Source organism: Mastomys coucha, unplaced genomic scaffold (assembly GCF_008632895.1).
Source record: "Mastomys coucha isolate ucsf_1 unplaced genomic scaffold, UCSF_Mcou_1 pScaffold14, whole genome shotgun sequence".
NCBI classification, from domain to species: domain Eukaryota; kingdom Metazoa; phylum Chordata; class Mammalia; order Rodentia; family Muridae; genus Mastomys; species Mastomys coucha.
The window spans coordinates 125,452,947-125,461,245 of NW_022196896.1; the positions used below are offsets into that span (position 1 = coordinate 125,452,947).

General features: G+C 35.7%; 1 pseudogene; it reads right to left on the reverse strand.

Moving 5' to 3' along the window:
- Window positions 1-2,352: 2,352 nt before the first annotated feature.
- On the reverse strand, window positions 2,353-2,471 carry LOC116089666 (annotated as a pseudogene).
- Window positions 2,472-8,299: the final 5,828 nt, after the last annotated feature.

An 8,299-nucleotide genomic window follows, 5' to 3' on the forward strand; every position in this document is an offset into this window, starting at 1 on the left:
CATTGCTTGTCAAGAGCCATTTACTTAGTGTAGCCGACCATATTTAAAGCAAAAATCTTGGAGGGGAGAGGGAGAGGAAGGAGGGAGATGGAAGTTTACAAGATCTTCTAGGGTTGAGCTCCAGTGTGACAGGTGGGGAGTGGGTGGATGACAGGTGGAGAGGGGGTGGATTTCCGTGAATGTTCTTTTCCCAGGGCCAAGCCGGATCCTTGTGATTGTCAGGCAGGATGTTAATCTCCAGGTTCACATCCTTGTGATTGTCAGGCAGGATGTTAATCTCTGGGTTCTCAATTAGCTGGGGCAGGATATTTATCTCAGGGCTCTCATGGTTCCCAACATGAGATGAACAGAGGCAGAAAGCATAACAATGGTTTGCTATGAGAAGACAGTATCTATACATTTTTATAAATTATTGAGATAGCTTGAGGTACTGTTTTATTAAGAAAGATAAATAAAAAATGTTTTAATTTAGGAATCTAGTACAAAGTGAAATCATAATAAAACCTTTTTAGTATATCACAACTGAATAAAGCACTTATAGGTTTTCTTATATGCCTTAAAAGAGTATATCCACAGTAAATAAAGTATGTAGAAGGCAAGTGGTTAATGCACAGGGAGGTCTTTTATATCTTAGGAATAATGCACATTTTAATTAATTAACTAATTAAATTTAAACTTCAGATTTTATTCCCCCTCCTGGTCCACCCTCCGACTGATCTACATCCCATACCTCCTCCCTGCCTCCTGTCTCCACAAAGGTGTCCCCAACCCCCACCCCCACCCCAGCAGACCTCTAAACTCCCTGAGGCCTCCAGTCTCTTGAGGGTTAGGTACATCATCTCTGAATGAACCCAGACTCGGCAGTCCTCTGATGTTTATGTGTTGGGGCCTCATATCAGCTGGTGTATGCTGCCTGGTTGGTGGTCCAGTGTTTGAGAGATCTCAGAGGTCCAGGTTAATTGAGACTGCTGGTCCTCCTACAGGGTCACCTTCTTCCTCAGCTTCTTCTAGGTTTCCCCTAATTCAGGCACAGGGGTCAGCTGCTTCTGTCCATTGGTTGGATGCAAATATCTTCATCTGACTCTTTCAGCTGCTTGTTGGGTAATTCAGAGGGCAGTCATTTTTGTGAACACTCCATAGCCTCCCTAAGGTTGTCAGGTCTTGGGACCTCCTATTAAGCTGGAATCAACTTTGGACCTATCACGGAACCTTCTTTTCCACAAGCTCCTCTCCATTTCCATCCCTGAAGTTCTTTCAGACAGAAGCAAATATGGGTCAGAGTTTTTACTGTGGGATGGCAGCAACCCCATCCTTCACTCCATGCTAGAGGTGGACTCTACAAGTTCCCTCTATCCAACACAGGGCATTTCATCTAAGGTCCCTCTCTTTGAGTCGTGAGAGTCTCTCACTTCTTACCCAAAGTATTTTTGCAGTCTATATTTTATCAATAGGGATCAAGTTACTATTGCAACAACTCATCAAAATATCCTGGATTTGGAAGGTTAGTACAAGTTTCCTAATGAGCGATATTTAAAGAATTTACAAATGATGTGGCGTGGTGATGCTCAGAAAGCATGATATGTCTTCGTGTAAATTTGAAAAGTTCTCGAAATGACACTGTACTTGACCACATGGTATACACGATAAAGTTAGAGTTGAATGGATAAATAGTACATGGGGAAAAGCTATACTTACATAAGAGTGACATTCACATCATGTGAGATGTCTATTTATAAACTATGTTGCAGCTCTCAGGTTAATTTGTCTGTAATAGTAGAACATTCTCAAAGAGAGATATTGTAACCTGTTAACAATGCTTTAGGACAGAAGAAGCTGTCACGCTTAAGAAGAAATGATGCTCATGACTTTCAGAGATAAGTAGACAGCTGTAAAATGCAAGGATAAATTTCTTCACATTCATTCCTTTTTCATCTCAAATGTATTTATTGCTTGTTCATGAGATATTTGATGCCAATATTAAAATGTAAATTTTTAAGTAAAAGTAGAAAGATATGTAATGTATTATGTGCTATGAATATATTTTAAATAAATTAACCTTCTGTGCATAAAATAGGACAAGACAGTAAATTTAGGTTCAATTAGAGAACAAGGATCTCAAAACAGGAAGTATTAATCTACATTTTACAAGTTTACAAGTTGATACATAAATAAATGTAAATTTATTGTGCTATCTTTAAACATATATATACATAGATATACTATTTTGTCTTTCTCATATTTATGATTTTCACTATGCCTTTTTGTATTCTCCACACCCTCCTGCTAGACTCTGTTAGTAGCCAAATAGCTTACCATCTCTCTTTCTTTTCTTGTTTATTTTTTTTTTTTTAAAGCCTATTGCACCCAGTATTCCCAGGCAGTCTCCCATCCAAACACTAACCAGGACCAACCCTTCTTAGCTTCTGAGATCAGACAAGATCGGGCACGTTCAGGGTGGTATGACCGTAGACCTTCTCTTTCTCCATATTGTCCTTTCACAATCTTAAAGCTACCCAACTTATTTTAGGTATCTAGTACACTTTGAATTTTTATACACAGTCAGAGGTGGGGAGCTAGATAATCAGTCTTCTGAATGTATGCTTCCATTTTGCACTTTACCTTTTGTTGAAGAGGTTGTATTTTCACCAACGTCCAGCGTAGAAGGCTTTGTCAAACTCTGCTGGCTATGGCTGTAGGAGTTACTATCTGGGACCTCTATCCTAGGCCACTGGACTACATGCCTGTTTTTTTTTTGTTTGTTTGTTTTTTGTTTTTTTTTGTTTTTGTTTTTGTTTTTGTTTTTGTTTTTGTTTTTGCCAGAGCCGTTTCTTCTTGCTGGATTTCTACACTGTAATTTGAAATTAATTATTTTGATAACTCCTGCATTGTGCTTTCTTCATAGAATTTATTTTACCTTTTAGGGTAGTCTATGTTTCCATTTGACTTTCAAGATTTCCTTTTCTAGTTGTGTTTGTTTGTTAGTTTGTTTGTATATTTTCACTGGAATTTTGATGGACATTGATCCAAATCTCTAGATATCTTTAGTAGTGTAATTATTTTCAAAATATTCATCCTCCTCTCTGTGAGTCTAAGGAAAATTTCTCATTCTCTAAAATGTTCTCTAATTTCTTTTTTCAGTTAAAGTTTTCTTTATCACCGTTCTTAAGCTTTCTAAGCATTTTCTACCATGAAAGAAGACAGGATCTGATTTTCTTCTCAGCACATCAGTATATCTGACAGCTACTATTTTTTCCACTTTGATCTATACACTGCTGTTTTGTTAAAAATGCTGAACAAGTCTAAGGACAAGTTAGTTAGTTTAAGTCTAAACTAACTAACATAGATTAAATAAAATGTTAAATTGTTATTTTATTGTTTTAAAACTACTAATAGCCTTGTTCAAGAAGGCATTAATTGACTAGTCTAAAAAGCTAAGAAAGGGTCTGTTCTGTGCTGAGTTGTTTGTGTGTTGAGACGATAAGAGCTCAAAATTCATAGTACAGTACTCCATCAAATTTAAGATGACTGTAAAACATCTATGCAAATTCCTACAGAGATACACCTTCCATTTTAATGTTATTCACATAACTAAATGTCATAAGAATAGGAAATTAATAAAGTAAAATTCAAATTAGTTGAAAAATCTTATAGACTGTATTAGATTGTCGAGAAAAATGATGTATTGAAATACTATTTACATTTTTTGCAATTATTTTTCTTGAATTATTCAATTATCATATACTAAAGCACTTAGCAACTGATTTTTTTTTTTCAGAATCAGACAAACATCAACAAAAAACTACAATAGATTTAAAAATAGTTTTTCCTAGGAACTGATACCAGGAGCAACTTCTATCATACTAGGTAAATATGAAATGTCAAACAATAAATGGTATCAAGGACATTAAGGCACTAAAGTTTACATATTTTTGATGGCATAAAATTCTACAGATGGTGTACAATGAAACATGAAGCTTACTTTTTTAAAAGAATAAAAAATAAAACGAGCTGCTTTTGAATATAGATGACTAAAGTGCTAGTCATTCAGAAAGAAGACCCAGGATACTTATAATTTCAGAACCTGGTGGTTTCATACTGTGTGTTTGTTTTTTTGTTTGTTTTTATAAATCTGACATGATCTAGAGTTATCTCGAAGGAGGAATCTCAACTGAGAAAGTGTTTCCCTCAGGTTGCCTGGCAGAACTGAAACCTGAAGAATTATTAATCCACAGTTTCTGCTTTAATTCCTGCCTTTAGTAACTAGACTTTAGTCTAGTTTTTTGTTAGTTTGTTTGTTTGGTTGGTTCGTTTGGTTTGGTTTGGTTTTGTTTTTGGACTTGGGTTTTTTTTTTGTTTGTGTTTTTGCCTTAAATTTATAAAATCCCTTCCTTCTAAGATAGACTTTACTTTGAAAGCTAAATAACCCATTTCATTCCCAAAGTGGTTTTGGACAATCTTTTATCAAACAACAGAAATTCAAATTAAGTCAATCTTCAAATAATTGAAAGCCAAAGAGCTTATTTTGTTTCTGGGTTAAGAAATTGTTTTTCAAGTACTCTACATGTTACCAATGAAACATGGGGGAAAAATCAAGCACAAACTCTTTGACCCACTATGGTACCCTACCTGACAGAAATGCTGGAGCTGTGGTAAAACAAAGCTGGTGGGAGTAACCAACAAATATGTGCTGTGATTTAAGGCTTGCTCCATGGAATGGAACCCATATATAATACTCTTTGGAGGATTATGTACCTAAGTCAAAATAGTCCAGGGACCTAAGGGAAACCAAATACTACTTTATTTCAAAACAAGTAAAAATGGTAATAAATACTTCTCATGACATGTGGCATTCTGCCAAACTCAAATCATGTCTTGCTCAGACATCACAAGAGAAGCTTCTTCCGCATCAGATGGGAACAAATATAAAGACACACAGCCTGATATTATATGTAGAGTGAGAGACCTTGGAACACTCAGCCTTAAATAGGACGTCTCCATCAAAGACCTCCACTCTTGTCTAAAAGAACACCAAAGAAGAGGAGGCACAAAGAGTGTAGGAGGCACAAGGGATGCAGGACACTTAGAAAGAGGACAATCTAAATCAACAGGATCTTTGCACAGGGCTTGCATGACTCTGTACCAGATGGCTCCCTAGAAGTGAAAGTAGAATTTGACTCATGCTCCCATCCCTAACATGGAAGCAATTGCCATTTGATAATCACTTGCAAATGAAAAGTTGATTTCTTCCAAGGTAGTAACACTTACAAAACAAACTATTCTTAATCTATCATATAAAATTAACATTTTTGAGAATTTTATATAAGAATGCTGTATTTACATTTTCCCTTCTACCTCTCCCTTAAAACATTCTTGTTTCTCTAAACTCTTTCTCAAGTTAAACAATAATTTTGAATTAAATGTATGCCAACAGAAAATCTACTCAACCACACCTTTATAGATTCCTTGTCTCAAAATGTCATGCCAAGGAGCTCTCTCTCTCTCTCTCTCTCTCTCTCTCTCTCTCTCTCTCTCTCTCTCTCTCTCTCTCCTCTGCCTTGCTCTATTACTTTCTCCTCATTCCTTCCTTCTTTCCTTTATTTTTTCTACTTTAATTTTTATTTTATTATTCTATATTTTTATTTATATATGCTATTTAATCTCTTATTTTACTCTACAGGTCTTTTATGTACATATATAGCTTTCATTTTACTGAATTTTATGGGATTCCTGAGGGTGTGGGTGAATGGGTCTTTATTTCTTGCACCTTCTCTTGGGCTCTTTCCTTTTCTTTTCTTTTTTTATTGTGTCCAATTCCAATATAGTGGTTTGTGTTTCATCTCATTTTGCCTATTTTATTTTATATAATTAGCACTTTGAAGCTAATCAAAGTGCTAATAATATAGAAATTTGTCTTCTAAGGAGAGACAGAAAGAATGTGTATTCAAATAGGATGAGAGAGGTGAAAGAACTGGGGTAGTAAAGGAAGAAATCATAATCTAGATATATCACATGAGAAGGAACTCTATTGTAGTAAAAGGAAAAAAATATTAAAATGAATAATTTTAGGGTTAAACAATGATGAGAGTGTTTCCAAGTGGAGGAATCCTGGCGAAGGCTGACGAACAGAGGCAGAGCCATACGCTTGTTCTATTGCCTGTGGCCCCTTGCTTCCCAGTAGACACTACTGCTAAATTCTAACAAACTCCTAAAACAGTGGTCCCCCCTACAGAGACATTGTTTGATTAGATGAGCTCGTAATGGTATTTTATTTTCAAATTGCAGCATAAATTATATTGAATCTTCCAAGTTCATGGCTGTGCCATACAATACATTCACTCTGCCTTCAAAAGCCCTCAAAGGCTAACAGTTCCAGCAGTGTTAAAAAATACAGTCTCCTTCAGCCACTCAAGGGGAACTTTCACAATGAACCCTCTAATTTCTTTCAAGTAATGCTTTTGAAACAAAAAAACATAATATTCTCAAAACCAAGGTAATAGAGATATCAAGAAAATATTGGATCAAAGCAATAATGCAAATCCATAAGGGAATTCTTCAAACCCTTGAAGCTCCATGTTCTGAACCTTGGGATGGTGAGTACAGCCTCTGTCTTTGGGATTCTCTCCCTTCTGGGTTCAGTTCCCAATGGAGCATGTGGCTTCTCTTTTGGGCTGGCTCTGCTTGACACCTGTAGTTTTCCTTAGCCAGTACCTTATGTCTCTGGCATTGCCAAAGTCCCAGGGTTATCATTGTAACATTACAGATTTTGTGATGGTCTATCAAGGTCTCTTTGCCAATAATCTGATGATGCCATGCAGTCTGCACTGAAATAGTCTATAGAATTTACAAGCAAGCCTTTAGCATATGATAGCTTTTGCCTTTTTCCATGACTGCAGCCCTAGCTCCACAGTGATGACCACATCATATCACATTATCAGCTTGAATTGTGTTCTGCCCATCATTTTCCTTAACTTCAGCATCCTGTGAGTGCTTGACCAACTAACCTTGGAAAATATTTCCAAAGAATGTAGGTTTTGAGAAAGGAATGCAGATGACAGAACTCTCTGCTCGCTGATTTTCCTTTCAAAACAATTTACATTTTTACTCTCTGGATCCTTGACAGGTCAAATCTTGCACTCAAAATATTGTTGCTAGTGTCATAGTGTCACAGATCAGAATTAAAATTCTATTTTTTATACTCCAAAATGAGCATGTTTAATAAGCATCTGAAACACAAATGTGCCTGTTTAACAATTATCTGTATAATCCATACCTAGATATTTTATGTTACAATTATGCTGATGTAGAATAACACAGAAAATTTTAGTTTTGATCTTCATATAAAACAACCCAGTTTATAATATCTGTTTTTAACAGTTTAAAATTTTGTATTTAGTTGATAACTCTCTTATCACCTTGACAGTTTTTTGTTTGTGTGTTTAGATTTTATTTGTTTGCTTGGTTTGTTTTTTCCCTGAACTATTTTGATTATTAATCTCAATGTCTACTTGATAAGATCTAGATTCGACAGGGGATGAGCCTCTTTGTGCACATGTGGGGCACTACCACAATTAGGTTAATTCCTTTAGGGTGAAACATTCCTCTTGTGGCTCCATTCCCAGGAATTGATCTTGGTTGCATAAACATGAGAAAGTGAGCTGCGTTATACTCTGGACGTACCATGAGCAGCTGCCTCATGGTACTGTTCTAATGGGACTCTTCTAATATAACAAATTGTATCCTTAAACAGGGAGCCGATTCAAACTTCTTTCTGCTGTTTTGGTTTTGTATTTTTATGTCAAAGTATCTTATCACGGCAATAGTAAAACCAATACAACCACATCATCTGAAATTTCAAATGTGCCCATTCACTTTTTCACCAAACTGTTCAAATTTTATATCTTTCTTCCCTGCCTCCTGTTCTTTCCTTCTGTGAATTGGGCTGAAAGCAATAAGCAATAATCATGCCATTACCTGGGTGCTCTTCTGTCTTGAAATTTAATCTGTCAAGTAAATTCATTCATTATTTAAAACATTTGCTTTATTCAAAGTTTTAGGACATGAACCAAAGATATATTATTTGCCAAAGTGTAATGTGAATAACTTCAATTATAATCTGCAATAAAATTCAAGTTTCTTTCTGTTGCCTACTTCAGCTTGGATCTACAGTCCACTTTCTTATTAGGATTCTTTACTTCAGAATCTTGCTAGAAGAGCCATTACAGTCTGCAGATATTCAATCCTAAATAGTGAAATCCTTCCACATCCCTGTAATAAAATTTTCAAATATCTATGAGCAACG